General features: G+C 38.5%; 1 protein-coding gene across 10 annotated transcripts in view; it reads right to left on the bottom strand.

The window, feature by feature from the left end:
• Nucleotides 1-21287, bottom strand: part of ZNF536 (zinc finger protein 536) — a 458794-nt gene that overhangs the window by 419542 nt on the left and 17965 nt on the right. For 4 of the 10 annotated variants that reach the window (XR_003096437.1, XR_003096434.1, XR_003096435.1 and 1 more), the window contains exon 2: nucleotides 5122-7116. The gene's annotated coding sequence lies outside the window, so the exon portion shown is untranslated. Of the gene's footprint in view, nucleotides 1-5121; nucleotides 7117-16422; nucleotides 16474-21287 lie in introns of those variants that run through there. The other 6 variants (XR_003096429.1, XR_003096431.1, XR_003096430.1 and 3 more) reach the window with 2 other exon arrangements.

Genomic DNA, 21287 nt, shown 5'->3' with positions numbered 1-21287 from the left:
AGCCTTAACTTTTCAAACAGATTTAAAGATCCTAAGCCCAGAACTTAACTTTCAAGCCAATGAAAGCACTAAAAAGGTACCCCGCTCCCCCTCACTAACTGATCTTGCCCTCCTTTAAAGTGGAAGTTTTGCCATTAACTTTAACAGAAGCAAAACCAGGCATTCAGAAATGAAGTGAAAATGGATTTTGCTGAGCTGGGCTGACTACCATGACATGGGATGAGCTCAGCCAATGAGGAACACAAGATAAACATCAAGCTCCTTCCACCAAAGGATTGTCCCGTGCAACCTATCCCAAGAGAGCAGGCTTGAACTTGAAATGCATCATTAACACCACCCCAAATAATTTCACTGGTATCCGTATGAAGGAGGAAAGTATTACATGCCTCTCTATGGCTAGGGCACAGAGCAACATTCCAGCAAACCACTCTTCCTTTGCAGGCGCAGTTCAAATTCAAGTCAAGATCTACTTAAAGTACTTTTAATGAGTCAAGTCAAACAGTTAACCCAGCTCTGTATAAAGAACATCCAAAAGAGGTGGTGAATCTTGCCTTTACATGTAAGCCACATCTTCTAATCGCTTCAATAGGAACCATGTAGGTGCACATCCAAAATAAGGTGTTAACAACATTTCTCCTATGCCCCTATACACTCAAGTTGTAAGGCTTTTTATTATCCCAGATGTAAGGTCAAGGAAGGCAGAAGGAATATTTCCTAAAGAAACATATCTATTCAGCTCCCTAGAATTGTACCTGCTACCCGTGTGGCATTCAACAACATAAAAACTTGCCTTTTATGTGTGTTCCCTGGTGGGAACCCTTATAGGTTTTCACTCCCACTCATTATGTGACATGTCTGCACCCTCCTGGAACATTAGCATCCTTAACATGCATTTTGTCCACTTCTAAATGGAATATAGAATAAAGAAACAAAAGTGCTCAGGAGTCCTTTCACTGAAGCATAAGCATGTGCTTTAAAAAGGTCCTTCACAATCATTCCCAATATGCTTTATGCTGCAGCCCAATGTGCAACTTCTAAGCTATCCCACCATAAGTAAGAAATTAGAAATTTTGAGGGCTATTGAACACTGAATTTTCACAGTGCATCTGCACAAAGTTATTCAGCACAGATGTTTCTGTAATTGTGATCCACTGGAAAAACTTGGAGTGTTCAATGGTCCTCACACTTCCACCTGCAGAGTAGTGGTCTAGTACAAGTTAGCCGAGCTGTAATGTATAACAAGACAGAATAGAGACTGTTCAGACTTGTTTTAGCCTGTCTTAAATAGCAGTATTCTGCTTTGTTTATAAAGGGGCGTCAGCAGGTTTTTTTGTTGTTGGTTTGTTTGGTTTTTTTGCATTTATAAAAAGACCCACATATTAAAAAGGGGTGAAATAGATTTTACATGGCTGGCTTTGAACCTGGGAATCTCCCACAGTGCAACTAATTGCATTGCCAACAAGACACAGGAGTACACCCACAAGCAGCATAAAATGTAACTGTGAGGGGTGTGATGATGGGTCTTTATAAATAATACATTCATCCCAAGGTGCTCTTGCGTCTCTGCTGTAAATGTAGGTATTTTTTCATTCATAGCTGTAGAGATATCCAGGCAGCTGAGCATCAATATATATCTAAAGACAATAGAAAAGGGAAAAGAACAAGAGGAAAAGAGTTGCTTCTTAAGGGAAATGCTGAAGCATTTTCAGTTTAAGTAAAATAAAGTGGTAAGCACTGTAGCGACTGTCTCCTATACTCCTACATACAGCCTCAGTAATTGTTAGGAAAACTTCTCCCAGTTCTGACTTCAGCAGAAAAAAATGAACCTCGGAGAGGAGTTGGGGAACTCAAATTTCTTCTCCTTATGCAGCTCCAAGAAGCCCACCCCCACAAAGGATTTTACAGTGGATTGAACGATAACTGAGGGTTTCTTGGAAGTATTCCCACTACACTATAAAGGCAGCAGCAGGCAGTCCATCCCTCTTGGAAACTTTAGGAGGGAAGACTAAAAGCCACTACCCATGAGTGACTGGTGCCTCCTGGATCTGGGGGGGCACCTGCAGAAGCTGCTGATGGCGGTGGCCCTGTCAGGGGGGGCAGCAGCCCTGCTGACAGCATCAGTGTCAGCCATTGCGGGGGCACCAGCTGCCAGGGGGGGCACGTGCACCCCCTACCAGTCGCCTATGCCACTACCCCACCTCAGGACAAGAAAAGTAATAATCCAAGGGGTTGGATTTAATGGGACGGTCTTGGTATGAAATTTTCCAGTTTCACCAGGTTCACCTGAAAATTATCTAAAAAGTTTGGCTTACTCAACAACTACAATTCTACCTCTTTGCTCAAGCAACTGAACACCATCTCTGCATATCACAGTCCAATCACATCCTATCTTGAGGTAACACAGAACCATGTGGGGGGGGGGGGGGGGTGTTACCTGTGAGATCACCCACATGTCACTCCAGCTACCGCATATTTGGACATGGAAAAAATAATCAACATTTACTCATGGGTTGGTGCTTTTGGAAGGTATTCATCCATAATGCAAGCTAATTTAGGACTATGAAAATGAGGATAATGGCTAAATTATCATTTCAAAACAGGCTGAAGTAGTAGTTTTTATAGGCAAACTCACACTGATATTGTCACTACTTTTGACTATAAATTACAGCCATATCAGTGTGCTGTAACCCAGTCAGATCTAGCATACTAAGCCAGGTGCAGCCACATCACCACTTGAATGGAAGACCAGACAGGCATATCTCAGTGCTTCCCTTTGTGACTGCATCATTCCTGGTTCTCCTCCTACCTATTCCTTTGTTCCTGCAAGCATCTCTTACCTCCTCTCCCCACTTCCTACTTTCACAGATGTCCCACATGACTCTGTCCTTTGCACCCAGTCTGCTCTTCTCTTTTCTGCAGATATTCTCTCCTGTGCTTGTCTTCAGCTACCAAATTCATACTACTTTCCCAAATCAGCATATTCCCTCTGTATCTGCCTCTTTCCCAGCCAATCATGAATTTCCATTGGTCTCTCAGATCACATCTCCTAACTACCTTTCCACCACTTTATTTCCCCTGGTTAAAGCTAGACAACTCTTTTCTTCCAATGCACTTTCTTTCACCGCTCCCCCTATCACTGTTGGCAATACCAATACCAATTCTAGTGATATCATCTTTTGTGTGAAGGGGGTAAGCCTTCAAAAGTGCCTCAGTGAATTTCAAGGATGTTGACTGTAGCTGTGTTGGTCTAAGGACATAGGCAGACCAGGTTCTTTGGGTGAATCTGATCTATTTTATTAGACCAACTTAAATAGTTGGGGGAAAAAATTTCTTAGCAAGATTTCAGGTTTAAAAACCCTTCGTCAAGGAGAAGCAGCAGCCTGATGAAGGGTTTTTAAACCCGAAAGCTTGCTAAGAAATTTTTTTCCAACTATTTAAGTTGATCTAATAAAAGATATCAGATTCACCCAAAGAACCTTATCTGTCAGTGAATTACATGTCTAAATCCCATTTGAAAATGAAACATAAGGCCCAACCCGACAATGGTATTTAGACACCTCTCTCCTATTTAGGCACCTAATTCCCTAAATAGGCATTGGGAGCCTAAATACCTGTGATATTATGGGTCATAAAGGGGCCTGTATAGGGCCTACAAGGCCCTATACTTAAACACCTCCAAAAATGATGCCACTTGGTCAAATTCTAACCTAGATTGTTACAGTCTCCCTCCCTAAATTTTCCTTTTATTTTCAGGTGTTTAAATAGTCTTCCTGTCCTAAACTCTTGCATGCTGCCATATCCTATGCCAGAGGTGGCTGCAGTTCAGTGGGGAATGAAATGATCCCTCTTAAACAGCTAATTTGCAGGAGCTTTACGTAGCTTAATCAATAAGTGGAAAGAACTTTTGAGACCCTTGAATGAAAGTTACCAAGTATGTGCACGCTTCTATTATTATAACCATGGAGCTAATCAGGAAATATGAAAATAGCATGTATTGCACTAAACATTCATTCAATCCTCTTTCATATTAAACCTCGCAGCATTTAAAACCTTGGCACATTTTTCGTATTTCCAGCTATTCTCGCTGCATAACAACATGAACAGAAAGTAGATGCTCAGAATGAACTATTTTTAAAAGCTTTTGCTCTGTGATTTCCTTCTTTATTACCACTGGCCCTTTCATGGAAAAAGGGACTTTATAATGTTGCAGTCACAGAAAGATTAATAAAATGTTAACAGTCTGATAATAATAGAGAAAACAAGAGAGGAATTAAAGCTGAGACGTCATCCTTAACTCACCCCCACTGTGCCTAACTATTGCAGGGGTCCTCTAAACAATTGGTAATCCTTCATACTGTACCATATGTGCTGCAATAACAAGGCCCAATGAGGTACATTAAGGATGTCATTTCTGCCTTACCTCCTTGCTTTTGTGAGATGAAGGGAGACCCTTAACTTCACTTAAACATAGTCTAGTGATTTAATAAAAGGAAAGTTGTACTTTTCTTTCCTGAGACAATGCTGCTCAGTTTTGTAGTGTAAATAAAAACGGCTTAAGTTGGTCAGCTGCTAACCACATGGTAATAATAAGTACAACAGACCGAAGTTCACAATTATTTCAGATTTGCTCTCTTCCTGATCTTTCATTTTATCAGCAAAACATCCTCTTGGCAATGGGTAGTTAAGCTGAAACTTAAATGAAAGAAATGCAAGATGTAAATGACAAAAGGCACAGTTTTATGGAAGGAAAATATTCAGACCTCAGCCTTGACCTTGACCTTTTACTGTCTTTTAACATTAAACATTTGCCCCACCTTCGAAAAGATAAATGTGGCTTTTGATGACAGCCTATGTTATCTGAGGATTAAAATAGCCCTCTTGCAGTGCTCAACATTAAAGTCTTCCGCATTTGCAAAATTGCAAACAGATGCAACTCAAGTACCTGCAAATAATCTGCCAAGACCAATTTCAAAAGGGAGATTTCAAAATATGTGGAAGTCATTAGGACATGTATTATTTTTGCAATGAATAGGCGCCAGGAGTGTCTCAAGAAGCAGATGGGTGCTACTTTGTTTATAAAAGATCAACAGAATATTTGCCTGTAAATGAAGACGTATAAGCTATATGAAACAATTATGTTAAAATGGTGAATGTTTCAAAGCTAATTGTAATGGTCTTTTAAGATCTGAATTCCTCATTTCTTACAGCATGCTAAAATATCATTTTAGTTTTTGGTCTTGATTGATATAATTACAAAAATGGCAGAAAATTAAAGCAAATGCTGTCAGTTCTACTGTTGTAAATGCTGTCACTTTATCACTGTTTACAGTTGCACCAATCCTGATAAGTGAATATTTTTCAACATGCATAAAAAATACAACCTTATTCTCCTGGGAAAAGAGAGAAAGGATAGCCACAAAGGTTATATGATAGAAAACAAAATACATATATATATTTCCCAAACTGCAACATTCTACCAAATGACCACTAGTTTCAGAAATTCACATCTTTATAAAGAATCTGTTTAATAAAATAGAATGTCACAAAGAAAAACAGGGATATATAATTATAACGTATAAATAGAAAGAATTTAGCCGAATAGCCCCATTCAATTAATGCATTACCCCTACAATGGAACAATAAGCTGTTGCACAATTAGGCCTGCTTAAAACCTCCATATTCTATTTTGTTATTTTATATTATTATAATTGAAATCAGGATTACAAAAAGGTAATGAAAAATTACCTGCCCAGGCACCAAATCTACTTGACCACTATTTACTATGATGATGGATAGATAAATTAAAAGAACAACAAAAAAAAAACATTTTACTTGCCCATCAAAAATATTATTTACTTGTGTAAATAGATTTATGCAATGCTGTTTTGGCTTACTATTCAAAGCAAATGTAGGTAAATATATTTTACCACCTGTGGGAGATAAGGAGTAGGATTGTAAGCAGCTTTTAATATATGTATAAAAATATTTTTACAACTGGGTGGATGTTAATATTTTACATAAACTTAAATTTATATCAAAATATTAATTTAAGATATGGTGATATAATGACATATTGATTCACCAGTTGCCCATAATCACGGGGCTACTTTCAGCTGCCTTTTTACACAAAATTGTGATACGGCAGCTTTAAAATACAGTGAAACCCTTAAGAGAGCAGGTTATGAGACCCAGTGGAAGTTGGAGAGTAATTGCTAATACTTTTCATACTCTCAAGGTTTCACTGGGTCCTGCAAACTGCAATCTTCACTCTTTTCAGTGTGATGAAGTTTCTGCTGGGACCTAAAACCTGGTTCTTCACTGTTAATCTTCCAACTGGGGCTTCCCCTGTACTGTACACCTGTAAGATACAGAGAGAGAGAAAGAGAGAGAAAGTAAGAAGAAACAGAGAAAGTGATACCAAAACAAATAAAACAGCAAAGAGAAATAAGAGAAGGTTAAGCCAGAAGAAGAAAATAGAAATAGAAAAAATGGAAGAGAGAAGACAGGCGTAAAACATGCATATTAAAAAAACTGTAGCCTGTACTTAGGAAAGCCCACACAGGTATTGTTTTTCTATTATTCTTTTAAATAAAACCCATCACAACAGAGGAAATTGGTGGAATATTTTCCTTTTCACTTAAGAGGTGCCTGTATAAGACAGATATACGTACTTGATATATAGTAATACACACAGAGCATACAGTCATTTATGAAACCTGTAGTGGCTGCAAATTCAAAAACAATGAGGAAACACTTGGTGAGTTGAGTGGCCTCTAGGAAAAAGATTTTTTTTTCTTTTGTCTTCCCACTTATCAGCTAACAATATACAATCTCACCACATTAAACAGGATCAGAGTTAGGTTTCGGTTAATTCAAGACCAATGGGAGTAGAGCGTAAGTAGGGACTGCAAGATTTGGCATCATAATGATTAATAATCTTAACAGTATTAGAGCTGCAATGTTTTAGAAACTGCAGGTTATATTTTGTCCTCTGCATACAAGGGTAACTTCCACTGCAGTCAGTGTAAGCCCGGTCAAGGATAGAATCTGTCCACTTCGGCAAGTAACGAAACGCAGCCACTTCTGTGGAACAATCTGACTGTTGAACTGTTTTCACTAAAAAAATAAAGAGAGAGTCCCGTCATGTAGGTGCTGACAGAAAGGCTCTGTTTACTTTACTCTGTTTCACTGGGGTCTGCTTTGCAAAAGTGCCTCATTCCCAACCTAGCATCTCCCATCATGATGGCCGGATTTGCAAGAGTCTAAAAAATCTTCTCCACTATTTTCCCAACTGCTCTTGTCTGTGTCCTTGGGGGGAGGGTGGGACACAGGGGATGGGAAGGGAACAGGAAAGCAATGGTGACTGGAGCCAGCAAGGTAAACCATACTTGCATTACTAGTGCAAATCATCGATGCCCATGCCTAAAACAACGTCTCTGGCTAGCCTTCTATAGGGCCAGGTACAGACGTTACATTTTTACCAGTATAAGTGATCAGAAACTGGTCTATACTCATAACAGAACCAAAGTTCAGCACACATAGACTGGTTTAAAAATGGCGGAAGCCAGTCTAAGATTGGACCCCAACCACCACCACCACCACCACCAAAGGGTAAATGTGTATTCTCGTCACTACCCTTCTAAACTACACCATTGACACAAAACCGTACAACTTAGACTGATTCCACCTCAGACTTTTGAATGTCTGTACCTAACCCTAGTCTAGTTCTTTCAGGGGGAACTTATAATTTTGCCTTGCACCATGTTGCACACTTACTCGACCTTTCCCATTAAACTCCCTCCCCAAAAGCTACCATTGTGAGACACAGCAAGCCCTGGTTGAAGCCTGAGCAGCCACTGCAGCTTCTATAGGAAATGGCTTGGCTACCCAGCCACCATCCTGGCTCACTCAGACAGCTCTCACCGTCCCCTCGCACTATCACAGTACCATTCTGGGGCCTTATTAGCAGAGCATGAGCACAAGCCTGTCTCCTCACCTCACCTGTGGCTTCAGATGATTTGCTGGTCCTAGCTAAATGCCAAGTGGTTGTGGTCTAAACTCAATGACCCCAGCTTTGCGCATTGTGCTGCAGGGGTGGCTGACAACAAGCTGGTAGGGTGCCAATTAAGAAGTCATGAGTAGGAGTTAATTCTTGCAAGACAGTAATACTGGAAGCAAATCTCAGACTTCAAAAGTGGCAGGCATGCAGTTCGGGTAGGAGAGAAGGAATAATTGATACTACAAGTATGCCCCCTCCCCGTCCCAGCGGCAGAAATGGCAGGAGAGTGGACTCAAAACTCCTTTATGGGAGTGAGTTTCTACCTAAAACAGTGGTCTGTGCCATCTGAACAGCACTCAGTCTCCTGGTCCAGTTAAAGAGCCTTGGAGGTAATGGAAGATGCATAATTATAAGACTGGGTATAAAGGTTGCAGGCTGGCCCATGTGGCAGGAACAAGCATACCAGGACTGTCTGTACTGTTAATAGCATAGAAGGGTTGCATTTATAAACGGCCTTTTTCCTTGGGATTGCGTTGCATCTTCTTTACGGTCTGCCTATGACAACTGTCGAAAAATATTCATAATTTCAGTTCCATGGCTGGCCCTATCCTGAGCAAAAAATGCAATTTGCAAATTGTACCACTCCCAGCTAAATTATGTGGGATGTTTTATAATGTGAATTAATAACCACTGGGGACTGAGCTGAGATCATCAAACTCATTTCACATAAGACAACAAAATAAATCACCCCAGGGATTTAGTACATGAAGCCCGCCCCTCCCCCCCCAGCATACTTTAAGCAATCTAGCTCCCCAAAAGGTGGATTTCTTTAAGCAAAATATTAACTATACTCTCAGAATATGTTGCTTCTATTGTTTATATTTGCCACATAATGAAATGCTACTTCTGTTTTCACCAGATGGTAGTACATATAATTTTCAGGCCTTCAGTTCATAACATAATACAAACAATTGGTATGGCAAATATTACTGGTCTATAAACCTTCACATCTTTCCCAGCTTTTACACAAAAACAATGCAATCCTTTCATTTCACAGGAGTTGCAGAAATCATCAGAAGAATTTTTGATACTCCAAAATATATGCATATTATGGTTACTTTTTTGGTAGCTGGAACAAATTAAATGATCATTCCCCAGCCTCTTTGGTTGTTCCTTTTTTTTTTTAATAAAAAGCAAATATGAACAAAACGATGTGAAAATCAAAATGCCTAAACTGTACAATACAAAATGTATTCTTAATACATTTTAACAATAACACATGCTGTGTTCCTACACTGGAATAACATCATCCATATGAATCCTAGGAATTTAGTATATCTGACAGTTTCTCTCAACCACCCATAACATTCTTTCCTGTCTCATTGTAGCTGGCAAAAGAGAATTCTATAATTGAGTGGTACAGAACATGTGCCCTCCCTGCTAGAAGATGACAGATGGATTATAAAAACTTCAAAGCAGAGCATTTGGAGCACCAGGGGAGAGATAGTGGGTATTTGAACTCTCAGTCTTTACCCAGGAGACAATGGCACTCTGACATGGTGCATATATCAAGGAATGGTGTAACTAGATAGACATAATCTTTCTTTTCAGTAAGTATTTAACATTCTGTTACGAACAAGTTTCAGCCTAGCTAAAGTGCAACTCATCTTAATACTAATCATCATAGCCTGAAAGGCTACATGCCCCCTTTTTTCAATTTTGGTTAAACTGTTCCTTCATGAAACTGATTTTTAAAGGACAGAGACAAGCCTTATATACATTGGGGGGAGGTATATTTTTTAATTAAGTTTATACCAGGATTTAATATTTAGATATCTATATATGTAGGTGAATCTATTTATTTCCTTATTGCTGATTGTATGATAAATATGTCATCCCCCTCAACTTGCATGCCACATGTTGCTGATCACCTATAAAATAGTAGTTAAAATTACCATATAATTATTAGTATCTTTTAACACCTGTCTAACAACGTGGGTACAGTGCTGGGGAAAACAGATAAAGCATCTCTAAAGAATTAGCTTTTCCTATTCTGTTTTTCTGCCACATTCATGGCTGAGGAATAGGATGCCATGAGTATTATAACAAATTAAAAATTGCAGGAGGGTGGGGGGCAATCTTAATCTTCCTGCAGCTCTTAAACACTTGGTAGAAAATATAAAGGCTTATAGAATTTTAATTAATTACACCAAAGGTATCTTTAAAACTTCTGAAAGTTAATGATAATTGAATCAGAAGACAAATTTTCTAAATCATTAGCTTCCCATACAAATAAGACTTTCTAGTGTATCCTTAAATTGTTCATCAATTTCTTTTACTGTTCCTGTTTACAGCCATTGCTCTTGGTTTATTAAAAATTACTTGTTTATAAAAATACATACCGGTTTTTGTAGGTCACAAGTGAAAATGAGTTTGAATGTCTCATTTGTCTATATCAGAAAAACACATACACATGATTTGACACAGTTTGCAGACTCTGTTCAGGCAAGGCCCTGGACTATAATAGCTAGGGTATTATTGCAGGTCAGAATCGAGGGGTACTGGCAGAACTGTGTGTGGGAAAGCTTGCATAACATCCATGCTGTGCCAAGCTCTAGCCTTTGTTATTAGTCCCTTTAATGAACACCATATTCACACAAAATTAAAAAAAATGCTGCATATTTTAAGTAGTATTAGTTCAAAACTAAACAGAGGAGTCTCTCTTGCTACCAGTGCTGCAGAGTGACTAGTCTAATTCTCCTATTAAAATGCATATAGTAAAGTAACATGCAAGCAATTTGAAATATTTGATCCATTTACTGTACAGTTGAAACTGCGAAAACTGGGAGATAATTCGGCTTTAGTTTTTAAATAGCAAGTAAAAACAGAGTATGAAGATAAACTGTAGAGCAGAAGTAACTAACTTTGCAGCTGTGTTAATATAAAATGACATAGCTGTAATCATTGGGAGATACTATCTGTAGCATGCTGCTCAGTACTTCATTGTGTTAGGGTTCTATAACTAATAGCACCGTGGTGAACTCTTAAGTCATCTACTAATGTATATTCTTTCCTACACAGAACATTAATCCCAGTCTCTACAAGAAGGGAGGAGGTAGAGGATTCAGAATCTTTGAAGGAGACCTGTTTTGAGAAACCTTTTTTTTAAGTGCATTTTCATCTTTTCTTTCTTCAGTGATCTTCTGCCATACTGGAATGTAAACACCACAGGAATAGACAGAATCTCGAATTAAGGATTTAGATGCCTTTCTTTAGAAGTAATCTTCAAAGAATGTGTATCCCAAACTTCATAGTGACTCAACAGGCTAGGGAGCTAGCTACTGCATGTAAAACGGTATAGGTCATACCTATTACCACCAGTTGGTTCCTGAATTGCTACTAAAATAAATAGAAAATATTTTTATACCTTATTTGGAAAGCAGTAGTATCAGTGACAGCACTTTTGATGTAATGAAGGAACAAGCAGTTCTACAATGGTACATATAACCAAGCGGTACTGAATCAAAAATTAAAACCAGAAAGATTCTGGCTTTTTTCCGGAGAGTGGGCATCCACCATTAGCTGTCCATGCAAGTGGAGAGGAAAAGTATGTCTTATTTACTGGTGTGATTGTGCAGACTTACTAATAGCAAATACCCAGAAAAACACTGATAGTGAATGGAAAATGTTTGGTTTAATGAATTGTCAACTCGCCCATCAACCTTAAACTGCCCAATCTGAACAAGCTTTTTGATGATATAGAGTAGGCAATAGGTTTTGTTCACATGCAACAAAATGGAAGAGATTGTGCCGTTAAAAAGATACTAGCCCCTGCTAACGCTAACTGCCACACATTTGTTAGATAATAGCTAGATTTTTTTTTTCTATGAGAATGGCCTTCTGCAGGAAGAAGACATTTAATCAGAGTGATACATGACATCCAAAAACTGAAACCAAAAATTATGGCATGAGCTAAAAGCAAGTTGTCTTCCTCAAGGCAGAATACTGAAACATCTTTAAGATTAATTCTGTGAGAGAATTCTGAAAGTCAAATGCCGAAAGATATTGAAAATACATTAATTATGCACAACTCAGGATCTAGGAGAGGTTAAACCCCAACTTGGCAGAAAATTGAATCCTTTTATTTGATACAAACTTTGTACATAGTGAGGCTGTGTCCTGCATACCTAATCTCCCTAGATCTACTAACAGAGAAGTGAAGCTGTAAGACAAAGAAATTGAAGATTTAGCCATTCGAGTGTCATCCTGTTAGGAAATTAAATCTAATAGGCCTTGTGGAGGATGCACTTTTTGCAACCATTTGTGACAGAGGTTAAACCTCAGACCTACCTGGGGCAAGTGTCCATCTTGTTCCATCAAACATTTATGAACAACTTTCTTAACTTATATGGAATTCAAGGCAAAAAGACTCTTCACTATTGCATCTGATGACTCTCTGAGGAGCAACTGTCATTCATGTGCATTAATTTTCTCTGTCACCTTAAGCACTAACCAACCTTTGAAGACATGCTACTCTACTTTTTCTAGCACACATTTTCCAGGTTTATAAGACCGGAATTTTAATTCATCCTATATTACCTTTGTGTTTTTTTAATGCGGTTCACCTTAGCTTTCTGCTTGTGTTCATTCTTTGATACTATTTTAACCATTAACCTCAGCTGACTCAAGATTTTGGTTACCCTGGTTTTTGGATTTCATTCTTAGGACAATCAGTGATCGATTTCTAGAGGAGTTCAGTTTCAACAGAACCGCTACACCTCAACAAATCAGGTCCTAGATCCAAAAAAAAAGGCGGGGGGGAAAGAGAGATGCCTTAAATCAGTAGCCACTTTTGCAAATGCAAATCTAAACCTATGTATTTGAGATATATTTAATTAAATTCTACACGAGAATCACTTAAATGAAATGCAAGTCCTGAATATTTAATAAGTAGTGAGTTGATCCATCTGATAAGATAATACACACAAAAGAACCAGCTATTTGCCAACTGCACAACCTTTCCCTAGTCACTAAACATAGAACCTACAAATTTTATTCAAGTTCAAAGCATAAAAATTCCTTAAGATGAAAACTATCCTATTTCTCTGAGCCTTCAGTCTGAACGTTTAAGGATCTGGATACCCAACCCTTCCTATTAAACAACAACAATTATCTTGCTGGAAGAAATCTAATGCATCCTGTTTGTAACCATCCTCTGTCCAATACTGTCCCAAGAACACTTTAACCAGTTTATGGCACAAAGAAGGTATCAGAAGATAACATAATCTGATGTGTCAATCTTTATCACGATTCTTTTGGCAAAATGAATGCTGAATTGTCCTAATCTGGAATGTGGAAGGATGTTCTGAAATAAGAGTCTATGGGCACAGGAGATAAAGAGGTAGAATTCAAGTCATTTGAACACTAACTGCAATTCTGGCCTCTAGGGTCATTTTGGAATTACCAGGATGAGGAGCCATTCTCTTCCCCCTTCTCTGGATTCCCAGTACTTTTAAATGTTGAGGAAAATACAAAACACCCTGCTATTGCAGAGGCTCTCCTCATCAACTAGGGAAGAAGGAAATTTAACTATTGTAGTGTGGTGAATTGAACTGGACAGAAAAGTCCAGTTGCAAGAGGAAATGTGTGGATGCATCTACATGTGAAATTAAGATGACAAAATAAACAATGGCACAGTTCTCCTGGGCACAGAGTCGACATGTGCACCTGGGACAGCAGCACTGAGCTGCGGTGGAGCAGGCCTGTGCTGGCAGCAGGCTTGTGGGGTCAGCCCCAGCCTCCTGGGAGAGGAGAGGCTGGCTAGGGCACAAGAGTACCCAAAATCTGGTGCCATGTAGCTAGACAGCAGGCAAAGGTCTGGCCCCCTTCTTCCAGAGTTGATCAGGTGCCGTTTATCCCCAGGTCAGTGTGCATTTCACCACAATTAATAACTCCGCCATAGGACAGTACTGTCCCCAACAGTACTATCTTACAGCAGAGTTAATTAATGTACTGTGCCCTCATGTAGACAGTGACACTTTACCGAGGAGCTAATTAGTCAACTGCAGTAAAGTGCATGTGTAGATGCACCCTGTGGGCTGAGTATTAGGTATCTGTTAGTGTAACCCACTGTGCAGCATGTTAGCTGGGCATGAGGATGCAAGTCTATTAGAGCCACAGCTACTACCCCATACATTTAGCTCAGGCTATCAGCTGTGGAGGTCCCTGGTTCAATTCCTCATGTCAGCCAAGAGTACAATAATCACACCACAAATAGGTGGTGGCACAATTGCAGTAGAATGCACTCCACTGATCTCATCTGCTATAACAGGTCTTCTTCTCATGATAGCTCCTGAAATAAGGAGTGCTGCATTTGGTCTACTAGGAAAAAAAATCAGGACTCAGAAGAACAGGTGACTTCTAGTGTCATGGGGTAGTTTATATACACAGCCATCGCCATTGTTGAAATGAATGTCATGTTCACAGCTTCTACCTCAGCCCCTGGAGTTCTACTAAACTGAAAATTCCTCAATATAATGACAAACTATCCTGCTTCTCTGAGTCTTAAGTCTGAGCTTTTAAGGATCTGAGTGCCCAAACTTTCCTATTAAATTACAACACTTATACTGCTGAAAGAAATCTAATGCATCTTGATTGTAATCATCAACCATTCCAACATTGCCCCAAGAAGACTTTACACAGCTTATGACACAAGGATTTTTTTCACCACACTAAAATGGTTACATTTCCTTTTCCCCTAGTTTCCTTTGGAAAACCTCCATCTTTTAATAATTGTCTTCTCTGTAAATGGGACTAGAGTATAAGAATGAATGTCTTTTTGGTGTAACTAACAAATTAGTCATCACTGTACTTCAAGCAAAATTATCAGGAAAGCCCTGGGTACCAAAAATCTGTGATTGTCGAGACTGCCTATTCTAGAAAACAGACACAGTCAGATTCTGAAACAGCTCTAGCACATGAAGAAACCCAATGGGACACTTTTGCGTCTAAGATATTCCTGGATTTTAAGGCCAGAAAAGACCTTTATAATTATATAGTCTGACTTCCTGGATGATGGGCCAAAGCATTTCACCAAGTGGTTTCTATATTGAACCCATAACTTCTGACTGAGCTCTTCAGCATCTTTCAGGAAGGCATCCAGACTGGAACTTGCAAACCGAACATTACTTGCCTTGACTACACTGTGCACTAATACAGTAGAATAAAGAAGGGAGGTCTGAAGGATATGACAAGCTAGCAGTGCACTAGACCCATACAACATATCTATGTCTCAGAAATGGGACTGTTTCTCAGAAAAGAATTTCTGCTGCACGAGTTCTGCAAGAAGAGAGGCAGAAACAAGACCTAAAATACAAAAATCTTAAGGGAAGCAGTTTTTTATGTAGAGTGCAGGGTTTCAGACAATACAGAAATTCAGCACAAAGAAAGAACACGCCAACCCCCCCCCCCCCCCACCCCCCCTCCCCACTGGTGTAGCCAAGTCAAATTCCAAATCTGTTCAAATGCTCTCATGCTAGTAGAGCAAAGGATGTAAAAATAATTTACACTTATCTTTATCAGTAGGTTTCAGGGTACTTTTCAAAAGCAGGCAAGAATTATTTGCCCCATTCTAAAGATTGGGAAGCAAGCAGGCTCAGATAGTTGGGAGTTAAGGCCAGACTACACCAGTGGTTTACACAAGGTTGGTGCCCTACCAGAGAGAATCTGACCCCCAAACTGCAGATTCTTGATTGGATTTGGATGGATTAAATAAGGCTTATAAAGGATGCAGGGTCAGTTTGACAGTATGTTTTCAATAAATGAGGTATAGAAAAGACTTCTTTCATTTCTTCCCGCCCCGAGATATAAATCTCTGGCTTCAGACCCTGGCCTGTTGCATGAAAGAGAGAGAGCGCGCGATCTCTACATCTGACAATGCTTCAAAAAGTAGGCAAGATCCTTATTCAAGTGCTTGATCTGAAAGGACCATTCCGAAGTTGTGATTTTGAAAGAAAATGCACCTTCCTTTTGTGAGTTCAAGAGTATACAATAAAGCTTAACTGCAAAAAGTGGCCAGAACTAGGCTCATCTTCAAGCCAAGAGAGAACTGAAAAGATGGCAATTGTTTATGAATTTTGTAGTATAAATTTCTGTCCTCTAGAAAGCACTCGCTAAATTTCTGCCCCCTAGAAAGCATGTGGACACAGAATGATGCAATGTTGTACAGAGATACCAAGTCATTGAGGCAATTTACCATGCAAATGTAGTTACACTGCTTCCAGTGCCCAAGCTAGCTCTGAAAGCTTGCACAGCACTGTATTGTCCCATGCAGACATGCCCTCAGTACAGAAATATTCTTGGTATGGAAAACAACTAGCTGCCACTGCAGATTCTGGGGAGAAAGGTAAAACTGCACTACTTACCTCCTGGGTGAAACCCCAGCTTTCTCCAAGACACCAATCAGATCACTTGCTCTAGAAAAACAAGGAGAAAGTGAACCTGAAGAACGCTGCCATCCTCTGAAATTCCTTTGACAAAGGAAGCAAACAAAAAAAAGCAGAATTTGTATTGCAGAGTTGATTATTCACAATGGAGTGGGAACATATTGGTTCAACTTTCCAATGAGTTTGTGAGAAGAAGGGTCAATCCATGACAGAACCCCACTTGAGACAAGTTAGAGACTGGAGAATGAGAAAAAGTAGCAGCTGGAGAACAATCCTGGTGACAACATACGTTAGTTTACATTGACTAACATGTAGAAAGGCAGAAGGACCCATAGAATCAGACAACTGTAGTATGTTTAATATGTTGAAGACTTCAGACAGTGATCACTCCTAGCATTCTCTTAGTCCTTACGTGCATTTATCAGGTCACAATGATGCACAGGATAGTTTTATTCTTGTTAATTGATTTGAACATTTAATGATGTCATGAGCAAATTCATGGGGTTACATAACAGAAAATAAAACTCAACCGTAACTGAACTAGTTCAACATCCAAATGAACCTGCACCAAAAGAAATCAAATCCAAAAATGCACAGCCCAACAATAGGTAGATTCAGAATCAACACACCATTTTAGACTATGCGCGTGTACCTACACTTTCCCCTTTCACTGAAATGGGCAAGAAAGTCTACACTCTCTCTTTTCACATATATACACCTTAAAATATGATTCCAATTCATCGTTCCCACACACAAGACAATTATTTGGGGGATAATGGTGCATTATTCTTCCCTTTCAGAATAAATATTCTAAATATAAGTAGCTTTGTTATCTGTTATTATGGGAAAGTTGAACAAACTAGAGTAAGAAATAGAACTGAGATGATCCTGAATATACTTTAAAATAAAAAGAAATTCTAGAGGTTTTAATAGGTAAGATTTTGTTGCGTTTTTAAAATCATTCTGCAGCTATGGTTTCAGGCATGAAAATATATGCAATCTCATAAAACATCTAATATTAGCATGCCTCTTCAAGTGCAAGTGAGTTGTCAATAAGACAATTAAGACAACATCAATAATACACACTGCATGTTATTATCTGCTATTCTAAATCTCAGCCTATCCAAATGGAAACAAAGGGTACATCTAACATTGGCACAAGCACTTTGGCACTGGTGAAATATGCAATTCTGCATGTGTTTAATGGTACTGGTACCTGTGCAGGGAAAGAATGAATTGCTTTTAAATAGAGTATAAATATCTCATGTTAATGTAAAACCTGGCTCTATACAGGAGACTGTTACAATAGAAAAGTAGCAGTTCTGTGCTTAAATCAATCACATTTATCACATGATCCAAGTCAATAGAAGGACTGAATAAGTGCTATCATTGACCTTAATCAACTAACAATTGGTGTTCAGAGATCAAACATTCTAGATATAAAACCAGTTACCCCTTTAAAAATTTTAGGGATGGAGGAAGTCTTACATGCATATTCTTTCCTGATACTCCTTTTCCCCAAACTATTTAATATGCTTAAATATGACATACAATGAAGGCAATCAAATAGACTGGCAAACTTCTGACACATTTTACAAGGTTCAGATCTTGAATGGATAGGTATACTCTACCATTTAGTAAGTGAAAAGTCTCTCTTAAACTGTAATGTTATTTTTATTGTTTTAAAATGCATCAAAAATTGTAGAAAAGTATATAATAAAAACACCATTCAATAAATTTACTTTATGGATATAACCCATTTGGGAGTGTGTGTGCTGGAAATCATGCTTCACAATAGTTAATTTAGGGCTTACTCCTTAAGTCCTTTTTCATTCAAAACTGTCATTAGGCTCAAAGGGGAGAAAGGACTACAGAATTGGGGCCTAACGTTTTTTATTTATCCATTTCAGACACTGAATGTGATTTGAAATTGAACAGAATAGATTTCCCCGTAACTAATGAACCAGATATATTCATACGATGTCGTTTCATTGATTTTACTTTGTTCTACCTATCGTTTGCATTCTCTTTTGAAGAATACATAAGGTTTGCTATACCGGATATGTCATTTACAATTATGATATCATTTACTGTTTCTTAATGTAAAGTGTGTGCTTTGTAATTGTATGCTTTCTAATGAAAGACTCCCACAAGTCTAAGTGAGCCTAAGTCTAAATTGTAATAAACCTACTCTACATTTTTGGGGAAATGGAAGAAGATTAGACTCCTTCTGAACTGGTTTGTCTGATTTTTAAAGATACGTCTTACAAAAAAATGTAGTAGGAAGAAAAAGAGGCCAAAGAGCAGAGTTCATTTTAGACACTTTCCAAGTAAAAATTCCATTTGTATAATTGGTCATACAACACAGTTCTAGGCACTTTTTTAAAAAGCCTATTGCATTGCATAAACCATACTTCACAAGCAAGGCAGAAAATAAACACTCTAAAAGATGTAGCAATAAAATTATTCTAATAATTCTAAAGTATTTTTTAACCTGATACACTTTCTGCAATTCTATTCCGTTTCCTAAATAGCCATAATGATTTAGTTAACCCTGATAATTTTCTACTGAGGCTACTTGAGTGAGTTTCTTAAATGTGTATGAAGTCACGAGTTTGTTTACTAATTTTTACTTGTCTCTGATTTATATTTTAATATTTTGTTTCTAAGTTACAATTATGCAAAATATGATTTGTTTTGGATGACTATTTGGAATGTTTACAATTATTTAATATAATTTACTTAACTATTTTGAAACCAAATGATGTGTTGAATTAAAAAAGGTTCAACACTCAAATTGCCTTCATATGCTCATTTTTCAGCATACTGCATTGACAGATGAGGAGAGCACATTTTCATTTGTACAATACGAATGGTGCTCTACCAGGTTGCACTGATGGAATATGTGATTTTAGAATTTTTTTCACAAAAGGACAACTTTTTTTCATGAAATCAACACTCAGTTTAGCTGTCGTTACAGGACTTACCGTATGAATGCAGGAAGAGTTTAAAAATAAAAGTGTGAAGCCATATTGTTAGATATAAGTATGGAATTTTATCTGTGGACTTTAGAATATCGCAAGAGTGATTTAGCTCTGAGATTTAACCAAACATCCTAATACCACATTCTCCACTGAAATTTCCAGTCTCAGGACATCAGCCTGCACACATTGGCCAGCCCCACAGAGAAATTCAGATTTGGCTATAAGATATAATTTCCAAAACTGCATTGGTCTCTAAGTCTTCACTATAACTACTGTAAGAGCACAAAAAGAAACTGTTTGGAAGGAGGGGGGGGCATTTTAGATCTGTGTTAATTTTCCAACAGCAATATTTCAACCAAATCCAAGTATTGTCATTATTCAAGTTCAAAATAAATCCTATTGAATCTATATTCAAATGAGCAAATGACTTATCTATTCAAAACTTTGCTTTTCTCCAGTCATACTGTCAATGCAGGACACTCAAGCCAGGATTTTTAGAACTGTGCAGGTAATTAATTCAGTGACATGCAAGTAGTATTCATCCACACAAATGGTTAAATACATTTGCAGACCTCATTTTCAAAATGTGAGGGTCCCCTTACTAGTTGTTGTAAATGCAGCTGGGACAATATTCCTCAGGCCACTAACCTGATCATTTTAAAGTACCTCCTGGCATTGCTGATGGGTCAGGGCAGGGACCCTGAAATCTGAATGTACGGATGCTGTTAAAAACCCTTATTCTAATCTGTTTTGGTTTCTACTCCCAGTGGTTGCCTTCACTTTATAGAACTGGTAGCCTCAAGAACCAATAAGGTAACAGATCCATTGCTCGGTTTCAGATCTATTCTCCAACTAGCTGATATTTCCACCTGGAAATTCTTCTAGGACAGATGTGAATGCCTGAATCCATCCCTATGTTTTTCACAGCAGGTAATATTTGAAATTAGAATGGGTTTATATTACCTATAAGCTGCAGCCTTTCCTACGGGTTTTTGACCTACAATGAAGAAAATCCCATCAAAATGGGCACTCTCAGGAGATTTCCCTCTTTGTCTGGATAAAATGTTAGACATCAGCTTGGGAGAGATCCATATCAGTGAAACCAAGCCCCACACCTTGCGCTGATTCAACTTGATGCTCCAACTTTAATACAAGACTGATCCAAGTTCAAATCACTACATATTCAGCCACTCTCCTAGCACAGATAAACTCATCTCACATACGTTATACATATGTACTCTCTCTGCCTGGACATTTATGGCACACTCCTCCCCATCGTATCCAAGCACCTAGTTGAAACAGCATCATGTTTAGGCTGTCAGATTTCTTTGATGAACTGTTTTAAATCTATATGCATTAGAGACCAAGAAAGATTACGAGCAACATTTCTGATGTGGGAAAGGAGAAGAAAACTGCAGTGTTTTGTAGCGATGATTTCACTGAAGGAAAAAGCAGGATACTTTACTAGCCTCAGGCTTTTGGAAGGGGATTTCATAGGCTCCAAAATCACAGGACTTTCAAGGTGCCACAACAGTCTGTTCCACAAAGGCTGCTGATGTCAAAACCATTAAAAGAACATTAAATGGAATACAGTTGGGGCAGGCAGCAAAGAAGTGCTTCAGTCCCTTATTATACAGCCAAAGAATGAAATCTTCATCTCGTTGAAATCAACAGCAAAGCTGCCAGTGACTTCTTCTAGGGAGCCAGGATTTTACCCTTAGCCTATAAAGCCAGGATGGTTTATTACATCTACTTTGTCCAACCTCCTGCATAAGACTGGCCCAAGTTTCACTGAAGAATTTCTGCTTCAGTCTGGAGTGGGCCATGCCTGATCCTCCCCACCACTGTCTGGATTCAGTT

This window comes from Alligator sinensis, unplaced genomic scaffold, assembly GCF_000455745.1.
Source record: "Alligator sinensis unplaced genomic scaffold, ASM45574v1 scaffold170_1, whole genome shotgun sequence".
Classification (NCBI taxonomy): Eukaryota; Metazoa; Chordata; order Crocodylia; family Alligatoridae; genus Alligator; species Alligator sinensis.
The sequence above is the reverse complement of the archived record's forward strand: the minus strand, read 5'-3'. Positions and strand labels throughout refer to the sequence as shown.